At 40.3% G+C, this 25,725-nt stretch overlaps 1 protein-coding gene across 2 annotated transcripts in view; it reads left to right on the forward strand.

Moving 5' to 3' along the window:
- The window catches only part of orai2 (ORAI calcium release-activated calcium modulator 2), a 51,054-nt gene that overhangs the window by 13,961 nt on the left and 11,368 nt on the right, over positions 1-25,725 (forward strand). Inside the window, exon 2 of one of the 2 annotated variants that reach the window (XM_087977525.1) lies at positions 14,441-14,651. The exons of the other annotated variant lie outside the window; for it this stretch is intronic. The gene's annotated coding sequence lies outside the window, so the exon portion shown is untranslated. The remainder of the gene's footprint in view (positions 1-14,440; positions 14,652-25,725) is intronic. 2 annotated transcript variants of the gene reach the window in all.

Here is a 25,725-nt window from a genome sequence, read left to right on the forward strand (position 1 = left end):
CAAGCAAACTTACAACCCGAGTTCTCTAAAATCTCCATTTAATGTGAAGTTGAACTTGAGGGAAAATGATTGTGTTGGTAATCAATTTTCTGTCTGTTATTAGTTCTCTTGCACTTCGCCCACACTGCTGAGTTGCTACATTGATTTGCCAGGAGGAGTTTCATTGTGATTTTTCTGCAATCTTCAAACTCAGACGAAAAGCTAGATATTTTAGAGAACTGAAGATGAAGAAAAAGGGTAGTTGTAAACAGCAGTGGAATAAGGTTGTGTATATTGTGAAATGGTGACACAGTTACTGAAATAAGAAACTTCAGGAAGGCATTCATCTAGTCTAAACATCAAAGGGAATGTTTTTGGTGGAGATTGAACAATAAGTCATGTGGATTGTAATGATTTGGAGTTATTTCAGCTTTACTTCAATGCAAATTATTGTTACTTGGATGCAAAGTTCAGAATCGAACTCAAATACAGCTTTGGAGATATATAATGATACTTTGAGATCTTATCCTTGCCAACAATTTCAGTACTGGCTGAGCTGGAGCTTGTAAATCTATGTTCTGTTTCTTCATTTTAATACTTCATTGCGTAACTGTTTCTTTATTCAAGAATGCCTTTCATTAATTTGTTTGTAATTCAGTGTCTGGCTGCATAGAGTTTTACAGATGCCTTGGATTAATAGCTCTTTCTGTGGAATGCATAGAGGATATAATCTGTGATATGATTTATGACCCATGTGTGGGTTGATCTGGCAACCTACAAGTAACATTCTGCTCTAGGAGTTGGGGGTTGGAAATTTAGATTTTCTGAGTGTCTTTTCTTTAGCAGCAGTAAAAACCAACTTGTGCCGACGTTTAAAACAATGGAATTTGAAAATCTGAAAATGCTATGGGATGTTTTGGTACAATTTGTGAACTGGTCTGTCATGATAAGTTGATTTATCATAGTTGCACATTGATCAGGTTTTTAATAAGAATTTACATTGCCATGTAGAATCATATGATATTACAGCACAGAAAGAGACCATCAAATCCATTAAACCTATGCCAGCTTTTTAAATGAGCTGTTCAATTTGCTTCCATTTCTCAATTTATTCCTATAACGAAGCAGTTTAGGAATTGAAATTGGATGTCCTCACTCTTCATTCCATAGAAATTTGTCATGTGAATGATATAACTGTCTTAATCCTAACTTTGAAATCTGTGTGGAACTTTGCCACATAAATAAAGTGCTCATGTTCTGAATTTACATATTGTTGCAGGCCACATGACTCTCCTATCTCTCTACCGAAGTGGGTAATTTATTCAGCTAATCATATAAAAAATTTCACTAATATACTTTAGTTCACCCGAAGCCATTGTTGTCCATAGCTAGAAAAATATTAGTCTAAGTTTAAAAATTATGATTCCAAAATCACTCTACAATTTCAGCAAACAATTCACAGTGTGGAGTTCGGTACTGTTAGAGGCATTATCTTTCAGGTGAAATGTTAAAATAAATTGCCGAGACCGTCTCAGATAGGTTTGAAAGATATCTGCGATTGCCACATATTATTTAGCCACACGTTTTGCCAACAGTTCGACAGTCATAAATGCAAATGGGCATTTGGTGGCTCAGTGGTTAGCATTTGTGTCTTACAATCCCAGGGACCCAAAATCGATTCTACCATCTGGCGATAGTCTGTGTGGAGTTGGCACATCCTCCCCGTATCTACGTGTCCTCCCATTTCTCCCCTCAGTCGAAGCAAAACGTTCAGTGACACAGTATAGTTTTAACACCTCTACCTTTATTCCAGGCCCCGGAGGGAGAGAGAATGATCGCCCATGTGTACTGAGACATGAATTCTCGGTCTTCTCTGGAATAGCAGTTTCTTAATAAATTATATCGTCATTTTACAGCATCCAGATAGGGCAACGTACAATATTGATTGGGTGACCGTTACAATCAGCAAGTGTCAATAGCAAAGATTAAGCCATCTGCTGTTAAATAATGAAAGTTCTCAACCTTAACTGGCTTCATGTAATGGATACTTTTCAACTTGTTAAACTGTCCTTACATACTGAATGTTTCCAATATTGTTAAATGGCTATACATAATGAATGCTTTTCCACCTTGTTAACCCATTACCCTTGCCTCCAGCACACCATTGTTAACTGTAAGTTCTTCTCTGATCTGAGGCATGCTCAGCTGAACCCCTTGTTTCACAAAACTCAGAACTTAACTCTTTCCCTACCTGCTTATACCTTCTATACTTTCTCATGTTTGGGTTTTATCCAGGCGTCCAGTTTCTTCCCACAGTCCAAAGAATTGCAGGTTAGGTGGATTGTCCACGCTAAATTGCCCATAGTGTCCAGGGATGTGCAGGCTAGGTGGATTAGCTAAGGAAAATGCTAATTACAGGATAAGGAGGCGGATGTGTCTGAATGGGATGCATTTCAGAAGTTTGGTGTGGACTCGATGGACTGAATGACCTGCTTCCACACCGTAGGGATTCTATGAATTTAGAAATTGATCTGACATCAATTGCTGTTAGTGGTCAAGAGTTCTAAACTTCTGTTGTTTTTAACAACCACTCACCTGAAATAACTGGCTGAAGTGTCTAAATCTGGCTGTCCCATCATCTCTTTGCTTTCCATAGCCAACAGAAATAGTTCTGTCTATTCACACAAAAAGTTCCCCTTACTATCGGACCATATCATGCATTATTCTTCCAAATTCCAAGAAAACAATGTTGCGTTTGAGTAAGTTCTCCTGATAATTTAACGCTTGGATTTCAGGTGTCAGTCTGGTAGATGCAAACAGCAATCTGTCCAAGGCATTATATCATTCCTTAGGCCTAGTAATCAGAGTCAAACACAGTACTACTGGTGTGGTCTCATTAGCACATTGTAAGTCTATAGCATAAAGGTTATGGGGAGAAGACAGGAAAATGGGGTTGAGAAATATATCAGCCTTGATCGAATGGTAGAGCAGACTTGAATGAATAATTTTGCTCCTATATCATCCAGTCTTCTATTACGTTCAAAGAAGTAAAGTTAATTCTGTATCCTAACACATTTCTCTGAATGTGAATCGATAGAGAAAGGGGGAGGTGCAATGAGACCTGGTTCTCCTTGTACACCAGTCACTGAAAGTAAACACGTAGGTACACCAGGTGGTGAAGAATGAAGACAGTATATTGGCCTTCATAGTGAGAGGATTCAAGTGCAGGAGTAGGGATGTCTTGTAGCAGTTGTATGGGACCATGGTGAGATCACTCTGGTCTGCAGTTTTGGTCGGCTTATCTGAGGAAGGAGGGATCAGACTGATTACTGGGGAAGAATATTCCCGGTGAGTGGGGAGTCCAAAACTAGGATGCCACAATCCAAGCATATGGGAAAGGCCATTAAGGACAGATGAGGAGAAATTTATTCACTTGTGGAATTCTCTACTACAGAAAGTGGTTGTGTCCAAAACTCTGTTTTTGAGAACGAGTTAAACATAGTTCTTATGGCTAAAGGGATCAAAGGATATGGATAGGAATTGGGAGCAGAGTACTGAGTTGGATGATTAGCCACGATCAGATTAAATGGTGAAGCAGGTTCAAAGGAATAAGTGTCCCACTCCTAAGTTTCTATACCACTATTGACAGAGTAACCTGTAATTTGTTTTATTTTTATTTTGTAGACCTTTTGTATACAAGTTGATTTCTTCATTTCTCTGGCAGCTAAATGGTTGTATATCAAATATAACCTAGTGGCTTTAAAGCACTTTGGAATGTCCTGAGAATGTAAGTGGCGCTACACGGCAATTATTTTTTATTCACTGTTGCCTTTGGGAAGATGGTGTAAGACCTCATCTTGGTTACATCTGAGTAGCCATTTCAGAGGGCAGTTATGATTCAAGCATATTGCTGTAGGATGGGCATCTCCTATAGGCCAGGCCAGTAAGGATGGCAAATTTCCATCCATGAAAACATTTCTGTAAAATCCTGCATTGTTAGTCCAGTATTTGAGCTGTAACATGACAACAGTATTACATTCCAAGATCATTTTTGTTCAGGGGATTGCATTTGCAGTCTAGACTGGGTGAAGTTCAAATCCCACCAGTAGAAAACTGTGCAGGTGTTCAATTAGTAACTTGTGGGTAGTCTGAGAAAATGCTAGATTGCAGTGAAAACCTACCTAGTTTACTGGTATCCTTCAGGATAACCAGACCTCCACATGACATAATCTTGCACTATATAAATCGCTTTTAATGTATTGAGGTATATTTGCCCTGCCATTATTATCTATTTCTAAAATAAAATTTGGTGCAATGGTGGCCAAAGCCACTTTGTAAAGTAAAAGTCATTACCTACTTAGGCGATGCCATTGCTATTTCCCTTGTATTACAGTGGGCTAGTAGACATCACATAGGTAAGATCTTAATTATTAACTAATATAGGCAACAGAGGTATTAGATAGATTCTTTATCTCAGAGACTCTGTCATGAAAACCCAGTTACTTTAGTTGAGCGGTATGTTAAAAAAAGATTGTCTTCTTTCTATTATCAATAATGCCATAATCCATTTCATAACTTCAGCATGTATTTTGGAATTTGTTCCCATTTGTCCTTTTTTTGTCAGAACTCTTCTTGCTCAATATTGTTTTTGTTTATTCATCTCTGCTTTATATAGGATTTCATTCATCTTTTATGGACTTGTTTACAGGAAAATTTGAGCAATAGTCCATAACTGTGAGTGTGTTGGGGTGGAAGAAGTTCTCGACCTAAACTTACTTTTTAAAAAAAATTACTATTTGCAGAAATTTACTTAGTACCCAAACCTTCCTGATCCAATATAAAACAAAGAACTGAGGATGCTTAGATTTGAATCAAAACAGAAATTGCTGGAAAAACTGCTGATGAGGAAGTTTTGATGATGACAGCAGGTTGTTGGGGGGTGGGGTGGGGGCAGGCAAAGGAATGAGCAAATAGGTGGACACTGAGCCTAGAGAGAGAAAGAGAGAGAGGTGGGGGGTATGGTTGATAGTAGGCCGGGGAAGGAGGAAAGCTGATAATGGGGACAAGGAAGTAGATAAAAATGGGTTGGCTTTGCTGAAACCAGCATTATGATGGGACCTGAGGTGTCGACATAGGAAAAGGAAGGAGGTGTTTAGACTCCAGGATTATTGAACTTGATACTGAGTCTTTGAGTGTAAGGGTCACCAAGCAGAAGGTGCGTTGCTGTTTTTTTCCAGGTTGCACTGTGCCTCACTGGAGCACTGCAGCAGGTCCAAGACAAATGTTGGCCAGGGAGTACAGTGGTGTGTTGAAGTGGCAGGTGACTAAAACTTGGGGTCATTTTTACAGACATAGCGATCACCTAGTCTGCATTTTGTCTCCCCATTGTAGAGGAGACACATTCTGAGCAGTGAAAACTGTAGTCTAGATTGAATGAAGTGCAGACAAATTGCTTAATCAGGGAGCTGTGTCTGGAACCTTGGATGGTGAGGGAGGAGGTAAATGGGCAAGTATTACAACACCTACAATAGCATTGGAAGGTGCTGTTGTGAGTAGAGGAGGAGTAGACCAAGAGTATTCTAGAAGGAACAGTCTCAGAGGGAATGGCCCCTTTGAAATGCTAACTGGATGGAAAGGTCTGGTGGTGTCATCCTGCTGGAAGTGTCAAAAATGAAAGCTAATGATCCTTTGGATATAGGGGCTGGTGGATGGTGAGTGGGATCCAGTGGTCCCTTATAGTGCTGTGGTAGGGAAGAGAAGGTGTGAGGGCAGAAGTACAGGAAATGAAATGGACATGGCTCAGGGCAGGGAATTCTATGGTGGCGGGGAATCCTCAGTTGAGGAAAAAAGTGGGCATTTCTAATGCCCCTCTGTGGAAGGTGACATCATCAAAACAGATCTGATGGAGAAAGAGTAAATGGGAGAATGGATTAGAGTCCTTACAGGAAGGTGGAGAGGAGGGGGGAATGTATTGAGAATCGGTGAGTGGTTTTTAGATTAGATTAGATTACTTACAGTGTGGAAAGAGGCCCTTCGGCCCAACAAGTCCACACCGACCCACCGAAGCGCACCCACCCAGACCCATTCCCCTACATTTGCCCTTGCACCTAACACTATGGGCAATTTAGCATGGCCAATTCACCTAACCTGCACATTTTTGGATTGTGGGAGGAAACCGGAGTGGCCATCTCCAGAAGTAGATACAGAGATGTCAAGGAATGGAGGAGTCAGGGATGGACCAGGTGAAGTTGAGAACAGAGTGGAAGTAGAAAGCAAAATTAATAAATTTTTCCAGTTCCAACTGATGGGGGAAGCAGTATCAATTATGTCATCGGTGTACTGGAGAGAAATTCCAGGGATGGACTAGAGTAAGATTGGAACAAGGAACGTTCCATGTAATCCACAAGGAGACAGGTCTAACTGATGCCCATGTGGATATCCATAGCGCCACCTTTTCACTGAAGAAAGTGAGAGGCGTTAAAGGAGACATTCAAAGTGAGGGTGGACTAACCCAGGTGGAGGAGGATGGGGACTGTTCAGGCCTTATTTCCAGGAAGAAGCACAAAAGCCCTGAGACCATCCTGATGAGGATGGTCATGTAAAGAGACTGCATGCCCGTGGTGAAAAGACGGCAGCTGATGCCTGTGAACTAGAAATTCTGAAACTGATGTAAAGTATCAGAAGAATTGCAGATGTACATCAAGTCAGAGGTAAGAAGAAATAAGTTCCTTGGGGCAGAAGCGGGCAGAAAAAGTGGGTCTGCTCAAGGAGTACTGATTGTAGATTTCGGGAAGAAAGTAGAAGTGGGATGTGCAGGATTGGGTGACTGAGAGCTTGGAAGCTTTGAGATGAGGCGGTTATTCTCAAAATGACATTGCACTCTGACCCTGCCGATCTGCTCTGTGGGATGTTCTGCCTCTAATGAACATTTTGGCCGTGATTCCTCCCTCAGCTCATTGTCAAAAGCAGCTGTTTACAGGATGTGTGTGCACAAGATGCCTGTTACATTTGCCAAGAGTCACTGGATCTTGAAGTGATTTATTGATTGTGAAGAGATTCAGATGTTTCAGTAAAAACATGGTAGATTGTGGAATTTATCTTTTGGTATGTGATTGTCAGTTTGTGGAACATGCTGAAGGCATTTCATAACATATGTTTTTGAGATACACAACCTTAAGTGTTTCTGCTGAGTGCACAGCACTTTTGAGGATGTGATGCTTTTGATGATAGAAGCAGATTTCCTTTTCACTTTAATAAAATCTTTTTGTCACAACTGGTTGCTTGATTCATCAGCAACACAAAATGTTTGCAGGCATTCCAGGCACTGTGAAGTAGGACTCCACTGCTTAAAGACTAGTGTTCACTTCATAAATAATTTCTTGCAGTTAATGTAACTCAGTATTCTGCACTCTGCTCTGCTATCCTGGTGCACTGTCTGTGATGCACAAATGCCTGTATAGCAAGCAAAACAACAGTTTTCACAGTAGGTGCGTCACAACAGTAAATCAGTCAATTTATATTAGCAGCATAGGTACTAGTCTAATACAATATATCTCTAATTGCAATCTACTCTTAACAAAACCAATTCAAGTTGTCTATTGCAACTTTTTGGCTTTAATTTCCCACTTCTGTGATATTTAAACTTATTTATTGGATAATTCATATTTTCAAAAAAAAAGTTACCACAAGTAGCTGTGTGGGCAATAGGAATTCAAATTTGTCTCGGTATATGAATCCATTTTGCATCATGCATAAAAATCTCACTCCATTGAACATAGTTTTTACCCTCTGCAGCCATCCTCTTTGTGTTGAAATTAAAATTTCCCCACTCCTAGTTCATTTCTAGGCTCTCAAAAATGTAGCACCATGTTTCTCTCTCAGCTCTTCCTCCTACAACTGACAGCGTTTTTTTAAGAATGCAAATTTTATGTTGCTTAATCACTTCTGTCTGATTTGCTTCATCACCTCTATTACTCTTTTTATGCTTTGTGCAATGTCACACAGAATAGAACATTTCCTTTTGCCTGTCTTTCTATACACGAATCCAAAGAGCTACTGTGAGTTCTAATGCACTTTAGATTTTTCTAAAGAGCTTTAATTTGTAAGAGTATCAGACTGTGTTTTCAGGATCAAAACACTTTACATTATTTACAGTAATACCCCTTTTGATGGTTGTATAAATTATTTACTTGTCATATCCTCAATCCCTTTTTAAAATCAAATTGCCACTGAAACGCATTTGTATGGCTCACTTCAACGACCTTCCATGGTAGCCAAATACTCGAGTCTACTAAACCAAGGAATAGACCAATTTAGCCACCACCAACTGCCCTCAAAAGAAAACGGACCCATATCTCTGATTTTTTTTTTAATGAGGAACATTTTGATTGCCCTAACAAAAATACCTTACTTGAAACATAATGTGAAAATTCACAGGCCAGCCACTCTTTGAAAGAGAGAAGATATGTTTGTGCTACAAGTTTTATGATGGGAATATTAAACTTTTAGAGTTATACCAGTATTAGTCTTAATTTTTCATTTTTACCTACCCATCAGTGAAATCCAAGGTTCCTTCTCACTCTGTGCATTTATACCTTGCAACCTGACCTCACTTGTACCTGAAATGACCTACACGGCTTTACCATTTGTCTTCTGGAAGTGTTGACACATACTGGGTGCAGGAAGAAAGTGAGGGCTGCAGATGCTGGAGATCAGAGTCAAAACATGTGGTGCTGGAAAAGCACAGCCAGTCAGGCAGCATCTGAGGACCAGGAGAGTCGACATTTCGAGCATAAGCTCTTCATTACGTTCCTGATGAAGAGCTTATGCTCGTAATGTTAATTCTCCTGCTCCTCGGATGCTGCCTGACCAGCTGTGCTTTTTCAACACCACAAGTTTTGACACTGACATACTGGGTGCAGTTTTTAAAGAACCAAAACTTACCCTCAATAAATGTAAGTAACTCTCAGACTGCTTCAATAGCATGTTCCAAACCTGTGGCCTTGGACACCTAGAAGGTCAAGGGCTGCATAAGTGGGAGAGCATCACCACTTGCAACTTCCCCTCCAAACCATACACCACCACCTAACTTTCAGACCAAAGTGATCAAAAGCATGGAACAGATTTCTGTACTCAACAAGAATTGTTATTTATTTGTGCAGTTGAGTTATAACTACAATTAAACTGTTATATTGGCATATAACACTACTAACTAAAACTCTAATCCCCTTTAAATTCCCCCTTTTTTATATATACACACAAAGAATTAAGGAAGATAGATTATTGGTGGTAGAAAAGCTCGCAGAGCACTTTAGAGAACATCTCCAGCACCAATCAACCCCACCGCCCTGTGGCCCAATATTTCAACTCCCCCCTCCCATTCTGCCAAGGACATGCAGGTCCTGGGCCGCCTCCACCGCCGCTCCCTCACCACCCGACGCCTGGTGGAAGAATGCCTCATCTTCCACCTCGGAACACTTAAACCCCAGGGCATCAATGTGGACTTTACCAGTTTCCTCATTTCCCCTCCCCCCACCTTACCCCAGTTTCACCCTTCCAGCTCAGCACCATCCTCATGACCTGTCTTACCTGCCAATCTTCCTTCCCACCTATCTGCTCCACCCTCCTCTCTGACCTATTACCTTCATCCCCACCCCTATCCACCCATTGTACTGTTTGCTACCTCCTCCCACCCTCCTCTTTGACCTATCACCTTCATCACCACCCCCATCTATCTATTGTACTCTTTGCTACCTTCTCCCCAGTCCCACCCACCTCCCATTTATGTCTCCACTCTGGAGGCTCCCTGCCTTGATTCCTGATGAAGTGCTTTTGCCCAAAACATCGGTTTTCCTGTTCCTTGGATGCTGTCTGACCTGCTGTGCTTTTTCAGCACCACTCCAATCTAGACTCTGATTTCCAGCATCTGCAGTCCTCACTTTTGCCTAGCCAAAAAGCTGGAAAGTCAGTTCAGTGGTCTTTGCTTCCTAGTTTTAATATTGAGATGACCTTTCTTTGACTCTTGTGTTCAGATGACTTTCTCTGGAAGCTTCCACTGGTTTGTAAGACATGATAGTGACTGATTCACCTGGAAAAGTTCCTTCATTTATCAGTTCAAAAATCAGAGCACACAGCAACTACTCAAGAAACAAAACAGATTTTCTTCAAGCTTAACTGAGGCTTTTAACTACAGAGAACAAACAGGCAGCTTCTGCTGAGATGAACGACAGCACATACTTGTGTCTTTCTTTCTCTCTGTGTCTCTGTAAATTGTTTCCAACCTAGCTCGCTTAGAACCAATTAGCTTCAAACGTAAACACCTCCTAGGCTCCTGATACTCCACAAACTGCAGGAACTCAACTCTCAAACACAGAGTTCGTCTTAAGTTTCAAATTCCTTGCTTTGAAATTATGTAGCCACATTGGTACATACCCTATTTTTGTTTAGAAAAGAAAATATTGCTCCTTGCAGTCCATTGTTTTTAAAGATACAAAACTAAAAAAACATGGTAAATTCAAGATAGTACCTCACAAGCACCTGAGGAGCATGAAGTGTAGAGCCAACCAGTGATTCCCATATCTTGTGAAACAGAAAATAAAAACATAAAAGCAAATACTACATTACTGATTAAGTGATTTTTGCCGTGTGCACTGATTATTCTTCAAATGTATGAGCTATAAAACACTTTGGGACATCTTGTGATTGTGAGAAGTGCTATTATAAATGCAAGTCTTTCTTTCTATTCAACACCTCTCTCACTCAAAAAGATACTCCACGTTACACCCTGCAGGACCACACACAGTCTGTATGCCCAGACAGTTTGATTCAGAGAGCCCAGTCCATCATGTGTCTACAGAATTAGAATTTTTTTTTTCCCCGTGCTGCTGCCTGACTGGTGGATAAATTCCAAATTCGGATACCAAGATCAGCTAGCACCAGAAGGTGACTTTAAATAATTCAGACAAGTAGTCAGACTTGGTATTTAACTTAGTTTCTTTTTATGCTTTCCTTGTCTTAACTTATTTTGCCTCTTGCCTCATGGGTGAGTCCCAAATTCAAACTTCAGGAGCATCCATCAATATATTCAATGTATTCATAGAAATGTATTCAAGTCTTGCTTGCTAATTTGTAATGGATTAGTTTTAGGCCCAAGAGACATTTCCAGGCTTCAAGTGTGACAAAGATTTGCAGTATGAAGCAAACATATGTTACTTAAACTGAATAAATGGGAAACGTAACTCCAAAACATAGAGAGATATTTACAGTTTGCTTTATCTATATTTTTCAATTGGTAAAATAGCACTCTGGTCAAGTCAAAGTATGAATCTAATCAATAATTTATTTAGAGTGCATTTATTTTGCTGCATCCAAATTGAATTAAAATTTAAATTAAGGCGTACTTCTTAAATTTCTCAGTGTACCTGCCAAACCAGATTGTTCCTTAACCTTGTGGTGCCCAATAAAGAGTACTGACCAGTCAAAGGTGTGGCTGTGGTGAAGTTGTTTGTTGCACACATTAATAGAAGGTACCATATAGGCACACAATAACGACAAATGTATTTTATGTGTGTTTTCTTAACAAGCTTCCGGTAGCCAAAAGTGAAGCACTTGTAATGATCAACAGGTGCTTGAATACAGCTTTTCATTTGACTATTACTAACAAACAGATAAAAATGATTGAAGTGCACAAACATCTTGTAATCTCAGTACAGTCAGTTCTTCTATAACGCGATGGTTGCATTCTTGTGCAATCCCGTGCTATAGAAATATTGCACTTTAGAAACAGTGTTTAAAGTGTTGGTGCTGTAATTGCATTACAGCCAGTGCACATTTTTAAAGTTTGTGCTTTAGAAACCACATCTCCAATTCGTCGATCACATTACAGTGAATTCACATTGACAAAACATACATTATAACAAAATGACCTGTACTCGTAATTCACATGTCCAATGACTGGATCAGTTGCTTAGATATTATGTGCCAATCAGAAATGCAATTAATCACATATGGACTCCAATTATTTGCTCATGACTAAGATTTTGGACACTTCAACTCAAGGCTTCATGTCCATTTGTTATATCATTTAACTAAAACTCATCAACTGTTCCAAAGTTTGGTAAAACAGATCTAGCTCACTTCCTGTCTCCTCCAGTCCAGGAGAAGGAACATCGACAGAATGAACGTAACAGTAAAGAGCGAGCTGTATCTCACAGCTTCAACTCCAAAGAAACCCTGACTTCAACAACTGCAAACAAAATCTAAAACCCTGAGTCTGTGTGGCCCTAACTTCACCCACTGATGCTTCTTCTGTCGCCTTAAAGCAGTTTGTTCTGCTTTCCATGGCGCAGACACCTTGGTCCCAGGTTTACAACAAACCTCTTCAAAATACCTGTTCAAAGCCTCGGCCATTTCATCATATCCCATAGCTAAATTTCCCTTCTCATCCTGTAAAGGGCAACATTTACTTTAACCACTCTTTTTCATTTTATATAATTATAGAAACTTTTGCTATCTGTCTTTATATTCTGTGCTAGTCTTTTTTCACGTTTTTATCTTTCTTTTCTTTACAGCTGTTTTTGTGGCTTTCCGTTGACCTTTAACGTTTTCCCAATCTTGTAGTTTCATGCTGTTTTTGGCCACTTTGTTTGCCTTCTCTTTCAATTCGATAGCCTCTCTTTACTCTATACGCACCCTAGGCAGCATACCCCTTTTCTTACAATCCTTCCTTTTCACCGGAATATACTTTTGCTGAGCTTTTTGAAAAATTGCTTTGGAAGTCCTCTACTGCTCGTCAACTGTACCACCATAAAATCTTTGTTTCCGGTCTACTTTTGCCAATTCCTCCCTCATTCTATTGTAGTCCTCCTTGTTCAAGCTCAGGACCCTGAATTTGGATTTTATCTTCACACTCTCCATCTGTATTCTAAATTCAACCATACTGTGATCACTCCTTGTAAGAGGATCCCTAATTATGACATCATTAATTATTCCTGTCTCATTACACCGGACCACATCTAGAATAGCTTGCTTCCTCATTGGTTCCATTACATATTGTTCTAGAAAGCTACTATGACTCGAGCTGGTTTGACCAATCTACATGTAGATTAAAATCTCCCATGATAATTGCGGTGCCATTTTTACAGGCATTAGTTATTTCTTTGTTTATTGACCATCCCAATGTGATGTTATTATTTAGTGGCCTATAGACTGTGCCTATCAGTGAATTTTCCTCTTAGAATTTCTAACTTCCACCCAAATGGATTCATCCTCATTCTCCATGGAACCTATATCACCTCTCAGCGTCGCCCTGATGTTGAACCTTGAATATCAGAGCTACACCACCGCCCTTACCTTCCTATCTGTACTTTTGAATAGTCTGGTACCCTTGGATGTTTAACTCTCTTTCATGACCATCCTGTAACCATGTCTCCGTAATGGCAACCAAATCATATTCATTCACAATGATTTGTGCCATTAACACATCAACCTTGTTACGAATGCTATGAGCATTCAATTAAAGTGCCTTTTTGCTAGCTTTCTTACCCTCATTTCTGACATCTCCAATAATACCTCCTGAATTATCCTTCCTTTTTGCTTCTTACATAGTCTGCCTTGAACTTAAACCCTCCTGCACACATTGCTAATCTGTTGCTTACCTTTTTATTTACCTTCATACTTCCTGTCATTTTCCCTTTCCCTTCTCACCCTCCACCCCGACTCACTAGTTTAAAGTCCTAGCCATCACCCTATTTATCCTTTTTACTAGAATCCTAGTTCCAGATCGGTTCATTTGGAGACTATCCCATCGGTACAGATCCCTCCAGTTCCAAAACTGATGCCAGTGCCCATGAAATTGAACCCCTCTTCCCCATGCTACTCCCTTAGCCATGTGTTTATTTCCCTAATTTTCTTATCTCAAGCCAATTTGCATGTGGCTCAAGCAAGTAATCTGGAGATTATGACCCTCGAGGACCTGTTCCTTAATTCTGTTCCTGTAATGCCCAAACAGGCCCTCTATCCTAGCCTTGCCTATGTTGTTCGTCCCAACATGGGCCACAACAACTGGACCTACCCCCCTCCCACTCCAATATCCTTTCAAGCTGGTCAGAGATGTTCCCGCACCCTGGCAGGGGGCAAGCAACACACCATGCAGGACTTCTGATCCGGCTTGCAAACGATACTCTCTGTCCCCCTAATTATAGAATACCTATAACTACCACTTGTCTTTTTCCTCCCCCCTCTTAAATGGCCTTCTGCACCATGGTGCTGTGGTGGGCTGGCTCATCGTTCCCGCAACCCTGTTCCTCATCCATACAAGGAGCAAGTATCTTGTACCAGTTGGATAGGGTCAAAAGCTGAGGCTCCTCCATTCCTGAACTCAGGATCCCCCTACCTGCCTCACTTGCAGTCACACCCTGTTGTCTCTCATCACTGATTGAATTTTAATTATTTAATCTACCAGGAGTGACTGCCCCCTGAAACAAAGCGTCCAGGTAACTCCCCATCCGGATGTACCGCAGTGTTTGAAGCTCAGATTCCAGATCATCAACTCTGAGCTGGAGCTCCAGCAACCAACACTTGCTGCAGATGTGGTCACTGCCGTTCTCAATGGAATCAGCCAGCTCCCACATCATACAGCTACAGCGCATCACCTGCCCAACCATCTCTGCTTAGTTAGTACTTTATTACTTTATATGAACTTGAGTTAAATACTTCCTAACACTTCTCTGCTATGATCTTTTTCAAATAACCAACAAATATATACATTAAAAAAGAAAATCCTTAATCAATTACATGGGACAGAAAAAAATAGGAAAACCTTACCTTACCAACACACCACAGAATTATTTTTTGGTTAGAGAAGGATGGTGGGTGGGAGACACTACGCGTGTAGTGTCTCTGGTGCAGGCACTACCCAAACATTTTCCCGGCAGCCCCCTGGTCCTCACTGTTGTGTCTCCCTCTGCCGCTGAAAACTGGGGATAGGTAATAAATGCTGGTCTAGCCCTTGATGCCCACATCCCATGGATTTTAAAAAAAGCCTACATGAAAATCGAGGTGTCCAAAAATTCATTATTATTATGATCTTTCATGTGTCAATATAAGTTGAGTAAAGTTTATGTTATTAGAACTGGAAAAGTTTAGGCCATCAAGAATTGTGAAAGGTTCATGCCACTGATCTCTGAAGGGAATGGTAAGATTATCTCCAAGGTCCAAGGAAAAGAAACTGGGAGGAATTCATTAACCAAAACACCTAGAGTTATGATATGAGTGAAATTTCTGTGGAATTAAATATTTGTTAAAGGATAGTATTGAGAAACAAGTTAAAACCTTGTTTTGCTGTTTGTATTAAGATTTTTCCAACTGTCTCATATCTTTGTTTTGTGTAGTGAATGTGTTCTATTGTTAAAAAAAATCTGCAGATGTATGTACATATGTGTCAGTGACTAACTATAACACAATCACATCACTATTCACAGTCCAAGCCGCCCAAACTAAAATCTTGAAATATCTGAAATCAGCATAGCCTTGGTTCTGAGTGTGCTGGATCTGAAGTGCCAGCCTTTTCTTCTGCTGTACCAGTTACAGCTGTCACTCTAATTGTACAAGCCCCCTGTAATGCTTAAACATCGCATTAACTTCATTCTTCCCCTCCAGTAGAATAGTGTGAACAGATACAGTAAAGTTTGAATGTTCCTTTTTCTAATTTTCCCATCCACATCAAAGGTGATGTTTGTGCTTTATGGTTCTGTTAACCCCTGCCACCCTTTGATAATTCGATAAGTGGCTTTTGTTATGTGCCAATCGTTCATCAGGCTCCCTCGGCAATCTCAAGGCAATTAGGCAGTAAAAGGAACAAAATTGAGAAGCTTTTGAACAGGCATTAGTATATTACAGTAATCATGAAGTGTAACTGTCAGCTGTGACTCAGTTGGCAACAATCTTGCTTGTGAGTCAGAGGGATCCGGCTGTTCTTGTACATGAATCACTAAAGGTTAGCATGGAGTTATAGCAAATGATCAGAAAAGGACTAGTACCTGGTGTACTCTGTGCCGTTTTGGTCTCTGTACACAAGGAGGGTTTTATTTACAATGAAAACAGTTCATAGAAGGTTCACAAGACTGATTGTTAGGATGAAGTGTGTCCTATGAGGAATAGTTGAGTTGGTTGGGCCTTTAATGGCAGCTCACTACCACCATCTCGAAGGCAATTAAAGATGGACTGTAAAAATGCCACTATTGCCAATAAGTTCAATTCATTACCTCACAATCCGCCAATTGATGTCCACTCCAGTTCCAAATGTGGGCCAGAATATCAAGTAACCTGTTCTGTTTACCTCCTTTTTACATCCAGTAGAATAGGCAGGTGGGACCTCAGTTTAACTGGCCATGAGGCACGGTGGAGATAACTAAGCTTCCTGTTCCTCTTTTTGTAAAAGATCCTATAGTGTCAGTTCACCCACCTGATGGAGCATTAAGTCTCAATTCAGTACCTCACTACAGCGTCAGCCCATTTGTTGTACTGCATTCTTGAGATGGTCATTTCTACAATCTACTGCCTCCTGATAAAATCGTAAGAAACAGAAGCAGGAGTTTTGACTTGTGCACTTATTGCTTGTGATTCAGTTGCCAGCACTCTTGTGCTGTGTTGCAAGATTCTGGGTTAAACTTTCAAGTCAGGTCTCAGGCACTTCAGTGTAGTACTGAGGGAGTGCGACACTATTGGAAGACAGTCTGGAGACTTTGAAAAGCATAACATAAATGCAAGTTCATTAGAGGCATCATTTAGTGTAATTCAGAATTTCAGTTGTTCAGTATGTCTGCAATTCTTTAAATAGACCATTCCATTAAACGTGAATGATCTCCTGATCAGCAATTACAGTCTGCTACAAAAGACGTGAAATGTGAGAGATGCAATGTACAAATAAACATCCAATTGAATGAAAGTTGCAACAATTAAATATTTTTTAAAAATGTTGCATTTAAATGAAATGGGAATTTGTATTTCTGTAGTGCCGTTCGAGTGTCAATGTTTTTAATACAGCGGCTGATTTTTTTCTCTCTCTGTTATAATCATGAAGTAGCAGCATGCACTTTGATAAGGTGGTAGGATTTCCTGGTAGAGAGCTTTGTTTGTGAAGAAGGAAGAAGTTTAATTAAAATGCTAATTTACAAAGCATGTGCCTTCCAATGTAATTTCTAGCAGTTACAGTTGGGGTGGGTGGGGGGGGGGAGAGTGATGGGGTACTTGGACAGGACCACTAGCAGTTAACAAGCCTTTGACTTACACAATGGGGGACAATAGATCAGTCAACTAATTATCAGCCGGAGGAAAGAAAAGGCATTTCAACAGAAGTAGAAAATAGAAAAATATCTTGAAACCAAAACCATTTTAATGAATACTCAAGAAACGTTTCAAAAGGCAAAGTCTTGCATGATCGGTTTCTTTGATTTTTCAAAAAGATGATGCAATATCTGTCATTTGGTATTTGGAGAAGAATCTGTCATTTGTTTTTTAGAATGTGGAGCTTGTTGCACATAGGGCCCTAGTCTCGGCATAGCTTTACCAGATTGTAATGATCGGGGGTCTGTATGTCTTGGAGTATTGCTGCAACCTTTTGTTCATCTTCAGTAATGAACCAATCTGCCATTGAAGAATTTTGTTGTGGTAGGATTGGTTGAATGGTGTCCCTTGCTTTTCTTGTCACAGGCTGCTGTAAAGTAAGTTTATGGGATTTTTGAATGATTAGAGTCACCATCCTTTACCTCAACCCCTGTCTAAGCGTGCTGATGCTACAATCCTAACTGCTTGTTTTGCAGGCAGCCTTCATATATTTCAGCTGTTCTCCGCTTGCATAGCTGGTTGGTAGCTGCAGCCACCCCAACTACACTGAGGAGCCCTTTCACATGGAAGACAAAAGAAATGTTTCAAAGATGGTCTCTGGCTCCATGAAGGTCTGCTCTATGAACATCAACATGGGAAACTATTGCCCAATTGTGACCAAAATGGCGATCCATCATCAAAAATGCTGTCAATTTCTGCCAGTCTCTAAGAGCAGATCCTGAGAGAGAACAGCAAAGCTGCTTGCTGCTTGTGCTAACATTCTGCCATCACCTCTGTCAATTAACACTCTGTAATCCTGTAAGAGTAAGTAAAATGGAGCTCCTGAGCTGTCTACAAACCCAAAGACCACACTGATATTTCACACAAACCCCAGTCATCCATGAGATTGAAATGACTTTGACATGAGGTGCAGATGGTGAGTTGATGTAATATTTAGATTTCCAAAAGATACTGTAATGTAGACTAATGAATAATGCCAGAGGACAAGTCACAGAATGGGTAGCTGTCCACCTGAGAGAAGGCATAGACTAGAGGTAAAAGCTACTTTTTCAGAGTGGCACACCATGGGAAGTAGAGTCCCACAAAGATCAGTGCTCAAATCACTGTTGTTCACAAGCTATATTAACAATTCAGACTTTGGAATCAAATATAATTCCAAAATTTATGAACAACAAATAGGGAGGGATAATCAATGAAAGGACAAAAGCACAGGCAGATAAGTTATAACAAAGGCAAAAATAAAAAAGAAAAGTAACAAAAGCAAGCCAGATACCAGGGTTTATTTCTGTAGGGATAGAATTGAGAAATTTAGTTAAACTCTTTTGAACCCTGGTTTGACTATATTTGGAGTACTGTCTACCATTTTGGTCACCATATATAAGCTATTGACCCACCAGAGAGGATTAAAACACGTTTACAAGGTTTTTTTATTCACCTGGACAAGGGTGTCACCGGTTGGCCAGCATTTACTACCCATCCCTTAACAGTGGTGGTGAGCTGCCTTCTTGAATTGCTGCAGTCCACAAGCTGTAGGTTGACCCACAATGCCCTTAGGGAATTCCAGGATTTGACCCAGCAACGATGAAGGAATGATGATATATTTCCTAGTCAAGATAATGAGTGGTTTGGAGGAGTGTCACAGTGTGGAAACAGACCCTTTGGTCCAACTTGTCCTTGCTGACCAGACATCGCAATGTGATCTAGTCCCATTTGCCAGCATTTCACCCATATGCCTCCAAACCCTTCAGGAAGATGCAAGATTTCACCTATTGGAAATGGAGGATATGGCTTGGGTCTCTCTTGCCTTGAAAATAGTAAGCTGAGGATGACTTAGTGATTTTCAAAAGTACGAGATGTTTTGATAATTCCATGTGTAGGGCTGAGCAAGACTGGATCTCATCAATAAAAGATAATCACCAAGAAATAAAATAGATAATTTTGAAGAAACCCATCTGAGTGAATGGTAAATATGTGAAATTTGCTCCTATAATAATTGTGGTGAGTTAAAGAATTAATTTAAAGGGAAACTGCATAAGCACAAGGGAGAAGACAATTGAGGGTCATGATAGATTTAGATGTCAAAGGATGACTAGAGAATTGAGTGGAGCACAGATGCCATTCTGCACTGGTTGGGCCAAATGGTGTGCTTCTCTGTTGAATGCTAGAGAGTCGGAATACTGCAGCATGGAAAGAGGCCATTAGACTCACTGCATTCATGCTGTTCAGCAGGCATCTAATTTCCCAGCCCTTTGCCTATCATTCATGTGCTTTTGCATGTCAGGTGCAGGGTTATTTGTCTTGTGATGGTTCCTGCCTGCTCCATCCTTTTAGGTAGAGTTCAAAATGCCCACCATCTTCTGAGTAAAATCATTTTTTTCTTAAATCCCCTTTGAACCTCTTTCCCTTTACCCTCAATCTGCTAATTGACCTCTCTAATAACTGGATTAGCTTCTTCCTATCAGCCCTATCTGTTCCCCACATAATTTTGTGGCCCTCAGTCAGGTGCCCCCGCAGCTTTCTCTGCTCCAAGGAAAACAGCACAGGCCTATGTAGTCTCCCTTTAAAGCTGAAATACCCGATCTACACAACCTCCTAGTGAATATCCTCTCCACCCTCTCTAGTAATGTCGCATCCTTCCTATAGTATGAATTGCACATTGATGGGTACAGTAATTCCCTTGTTATTATCAGTAATAGTGAGATAAAGTCAAATATCCTACAGGAGGTTTGAATTGAAGATCCTTCTGCTTGCTGGATTTGCAATTTGGTTGAACAGAAAAAAGCCTGTTGTGGAAAGGATAGCCTTTATTCTTGTAGGGTGACGTTAATAGATGGTCATATTACAGAGGACTCAGAAATGTGATCACAGCCTCTTTGTGCAAATAATTCTAGGAATGCGGAGTACAGATTTTGATCCTTTTCTTATACTTTCCACATGATAATATGGATTGCCAAACTCATCAAGAAGTAACAAAGCTCTTGAGGACCCGGATTTGAGTAGTGAGCTCGGTCTCCACAGTTTTTTTCCTTTGTGCTCCACCGTATCCTTCTTTATTTAAAATTGGGCATCACAGGGAAATCTAGGTTAGCTTAGAAATGCTGTCTCACCTTCATTAGTCAAATTCATTAATAGCAGTGAAGTATTGCATCGGGGAGAAGCCATAACGAAGATTGCATCTCTTATCCATTTGAGGCTGATTGACTTTCCAGTTACTGCATCAAGCTTATTATGTCCTGCGTGTGGCATCCTTTTTAATACTGAGTTTAGCCTTACATGCCATGCTCGGCCATGTTGAAGTTTGAACTTTATCTTTTATTCCATTTCCAGTCTGTTGGCATGATTTCTTCCATTCAATTCTGGAATATTGCCCCTTATGTCCCACATCTCCACCCACACTTTCTTGCAATAATTAAAGAAACAAATCAAAGTTTCATCACCCCAAGGGTTTGTTTGCCCATCTTGTGCATTTCTGTGCTTTCCTTCCAACCCACGCAAAATTCTGTTGCGGCTATACCGCATTGTTTTATTTCCTTTATTTTTGGACTGTAGATTAAAAAGGGAAGATTGTGCAAAGATATGGCTGCAGTTTTAAAACTCATGTTTGCTGGAGCACACTGAGAGTTGTGTACAAAGTATCATTTTTTTCTGGAACAGTGGGAGCAGAATCAGACCCTACAAAGCTAATGGTTGAATAAAGGGAAAACTGCATGTCACTGAAGTTCTGATTGGCTCCTGACCAGATGACCATTGCTTGTGTGGGATATTGCAGCAGAGAACTGCATACCCTCAAAGAGAAAAACATCAATACGTTTCTCACTGTCTCTCCTGTGTGGTGATATTAGAAAATCTTCAGTAGTAGCTAGCTTTCAACGCTCCTTTCTTAGCAAAGCTCCTGCTGAAGGAGAGAAAAAAATGTCTTCAAAGTCAGTGAAAGGATGAATTCAAACCAATTGTGTGCAAACAACCTTGTCTCAACAGCAAAAAACTAAAAAGGAACAGAAAGGAAGAGAAAGAAAGCAAATCGTCGAAGTCTGGTCCACAGGATAGTGCTATGCAACTGTTTCTCAGAGTTTTTTTTGTTACTTTTTTGTTACTCAGCATGTTACTCTGTTGATCTTCCACTTAACTGAGTTGACAGTTGACTCCCCAGCATCTGTTTCAAAACATGGCTGTGAGTTTTAAATCCCACAGTGGCTTCACTTCATCTCAACTTCATTATTTACCAAAGTCTTGCATATCCTCTGTTGCTCCCTCTGTGGTTTAAAACAACCTCTTCAACCACACTAGTCACTCTTCACTATCTGCTTATGTCCACTAATTTCATGTAAAACATCTTGGATGTTTGTTGCATCACAAATATCTCGCAAGTATAAATTGTAATTGCTTAGTACTCTTCCGCACAGTTTATCTCACATAATTATCTCTAGTTAAAGACATGGAAAGAGCTTTAAGGCCAGTCCAGTTCTGGCACTCAAGGGAGCAACATTTGTGCTTGTAATTATTATTTTTGTTGTGTGTATCAGCAAGCTACAGTCTGATAAAATCCCAGTGGTCAATTACAAGATGCTTAGATTTGACTCCTATATAATTTCCAGCACCACACACTCTTGACTCCAATATAATCCCCTCCAATTGCTGTTTGAGATGGCTTGTGCCATTAACTGCAATCAGAATGCAGAGGATATCTTGCACATAATAACAGGCAGTATTTGGGTTGCTTTGTGAATGTAACATCTGGTCTGTATTCTACTAATTATCTTGGACTTAGCAAGCCGAAGTGGCTTACAATTGTCAAAGGAAATCGTTTGGCATCAACTCTTGATAGAATGAATGATAATGGCCACTGAAGTGAAGGTTTCCTATTTGATTCAGGTGACTCTTTGAGCAGTTTACATGTTTGTATTTTCTTTAAATCATTAATAGAATGTGGGTGTCACCTGTTGATTCAACATTTATTGCCCGTGAACTGAATGGCTTGCTAGGCCAATTTAGAGGACATTTGAGGGTTAACCTCAATTCTATGTATCTGAAGTCATATGTGGATCTAACCAGGTTAGAATAGCAGATTTCCCTCCCTAAAGGACATTAGTGAGCCAGATGCATATTTGTGATAATTCAGTGGTTACATGGTCGCTAGTAGACATTTTAAATTTCAGATTTCTATTAAAATCATATTTCACCATCTTCCAATTGTATAAACGTTAGTCTGGGATTCTGGGTGACTAGTAACATTACCGTTATATATGACATTATCATTTACAACTAAGTCACTGCTTCCCCTTACCTTGGATACATTCTTTCTTCATATAGTTCAAAATAAGTTTTGAAAAAAACAAATGCAGTTTAAGTGAAAGGGGTAATTACAAGCTTTTGGTTTGTTCCTGTTGATTGGCAACCTTAATTTCTTTCTCACCCACTCTAACCTGTCTCCCTCTGAACATTCTGTACTGCATTCTCTTAGGTCTCACCCTGACTTTATCAAAACCGCAGGTAATGGTGGGGCTGTTGTTTGGCGTCGCAGCATCTGCCTTGCAGAGGCTAATCCTCAATTTCAGATATTTCCTCCTATTTCTCCCAGACCAAAACATCACTATTGGACATCAAGCTGTTATTTCCAGGACTATCACTGATCTCATCTCTGGAGATATCCTCTCCACAGTTTCCCATCTTATTGTCGCCCAACCCTGTGCATCTTGCTTCTACCTTCTTCACAAAATCCACAGATGGCTACCCTAGACTACCCATCATTTCAGCTTGTTACTTCTCCACTGCACTTATTTTTTCTACTTTGACTCTTTATCGCCCCATGTTCAGTGAGCACACAAAACACAACACTCTCTCCAGTGCTACTACTTCCTGCTGTCATTCGGATTGGAAAAATTAATCACTTTTTGTTTCCAGTTTCCATCCTCCTCATCTTCACAGGTCCACCTTTTGACTCCACCCTTTCCTGATTTCCTGTTTTCATTTTATGAGGATAAGCAGCTCGCTAGTGTCCACTATAGATCTACTGACTTTCACAGTTACTTTGGCTACACCACCTCATCCTCTGTTTCCTCTAGGAATTCCATTCCATCTTCCCAATATCTGTCACATCTGATTCAATGATACTATCTTTCACTGCCTCTGCCCCCGTCTTTCCTCACTTGACAATTTTTTCCCCATCTCCCATTTCCTACACTTCTGTCTTCACCCCTTACTCTCTCATAGAACAGAGATAGGATTCCCCTCGTCCTCATTTCACACATACAAGTCTCCACAAGCAAAGAATCATGCGCTAACATTTCTGCCACCTCCAGCAAGATACAACCACCAAACACATCTTCCTCTACATTCCACTGAGACCATTCATTCGACTATACCCTGTTTACTCATCTATCAGCGCTAATACTTCTTTAGACCCCTCTCCTCTCAGTGTGATTGCAGAAGGTGTAACACTTACACTTTCCCCATCTTTGTCCAAGGCCCCAACCACACATTCCACATAAAACAGCAATTTATTTATACTCTTATCAATCTCATCTACTGTGTTTACAGCTTGCAATGCAGTCTCCTTTGCATTGGCAAGACCAAAAGTAAATTGAGTGACCTGTTTGCAGAACATCTCTGTTCTGTCTAATAGAATGACCCTAACCTTCTAGTTGCTTTACATTTCAACAGACCATCTTGCTCCTATGCTAACATCTCAGTGTAGAAGCAGATATGATGGCAATGTTTAAGAGGCATTTAGACAGACACATGAACAGAGAGTAGAGGGTGATGGACCATATTCAGGCAAGTGGGATTAGTTTAGAATAGCATATTGGTTGGCACAGGCCTGGTGGGTTGAAGAGCATGTTCCTATGCGACACTGTTCTATGTTAGGCCTGCTGCATTATTCCAGCAAAGCTCAGTACAAGTTGGAGAAACACCTCATTTTCCACTTGGGCACTTTACAGCCTTCAGGACTGTAGGACTCAATATGGAATTCAACTGTGTTGTTCTGGTTTTGCTCCTTTTCACACCTATCATTAACATCTATTTTACATCCTCATCGATCCTTACTGCTAACATATCTTTTGCCTTTTGCAATCTGTTTTATTTGCAATCTGGTCCACTTGCTTCTCTTCCCCCTTCTGTCAACAGCATAAAAACCACCATTTTCCAAACCCTTTCGGTTGTGAAGATGTGCCATATTTGCCTCAGTGCTGTCAAACTTGCTGAAGTTTTCTAACATTTTCAGTTTCTGTTATAGATAATGCTTGCTTTAATAGCAAGAGATCCATATGGGACATGAGGAAAAAACATTTATGCAGCCGTTATGATCTGGAATGCAATGCCTTGGAGGGTGATGATATCAGATATTATAATTATTTCCAATAGAGATTGAGATCTAAATGTTATCAGGAAAAGCAGGCTGCTTGGAGTTAATTATTTAGCTGTTCTAAAGACCTGGCACAGATGTGATGTATCAACTGTTCTTCTGTGCTGTCTGATCTTCTGATTATGGTGCAGCTAGAGACAATTAACGATAGTGCTTCCTGACAAACACAAATACTTGAAGAAATCGTGTTGTGGTAGCACTGGGCAGGCCACTCATTACATGTTTCTGGTGAAGTCTTAACTGTATCAAACTCCTGTCAAGAAGTAGACCACTAAGTACTGATTCCTGGAGATAATTCCACAGGCAAGGGAAATGTGCATTAAATATTGCTCTGGGTGAGGATTTTATTGAGCATGGAATGGGGCATTATCATCTCCATGAATCTGTATGGCTGCATACAAGGCAGTCTGTCACTGGTTTGCTGTATATAACAATATCTTGTATTTATGTTGTGCCTTTAAGGTAATAAAGCATTCCATCACAGAGAAATTTACGGGAAGAAGTGAAAGGATCTTGCTGTCAGACTTTTAACAAATTTACTACTTGACCGTAATGCTTTCTTTACCCTGTACTGGTTGGGTGTAATGGAACAAGAATGTAAGGAATAGGAACAGGAGTAGGCTGTTTGGCCATTCAATAAGATCATGGCTGAGCTTTTCGTGGATTCAGTTCTACTTACCTGCCCGTTCGCCATAACCCTTAATTCCTTTACTGTTCAAAAATCTATCTATCTTTGCCTTAAAAATATTCAACAAGGTAGCCTCAACTGCTTCAGAGGGCAGGGATCCACAGATTCACAGCCCTTTCGGTGAAGAAGTTCCTCCTCAAGTCAGTCCTAAATCTGCTTCCCCTTATTTTGAGGCTGTGCCCCCTAGTTCCAGTTTCACCTGCCAGTGGAAACAGCCTCCCTGCTTCTATCTTATCTGCTCCTGTCATAATTTTATATGGTTTTATAAGACAACCTCTTCCCCCCACCCCCCCCCCCCCCCCAAACTCCATTCTTCTAAATTCCAATGTTTATAGTCCCATTTTATTCAATC

The sequence above is a fragment of the Chiloscyllium plagiosum genome, unplaced genomic scaffold, assembly GCF_037043375.1.
Source record: "Chiloscyllium plagiosum isolate Xiang-an unplaced genomic scaffold, Cpla_swu_hap1 HiC_scaffold_31, whole genome shotgun sequence".
Lineage (NCBI taxonomy): Eukaryota > Metazoa > Chordata > Chondrichthyes > Orectolobiformes > Hemiscylliidae > Chiloscyllium > Chiloscyllium plagiosum.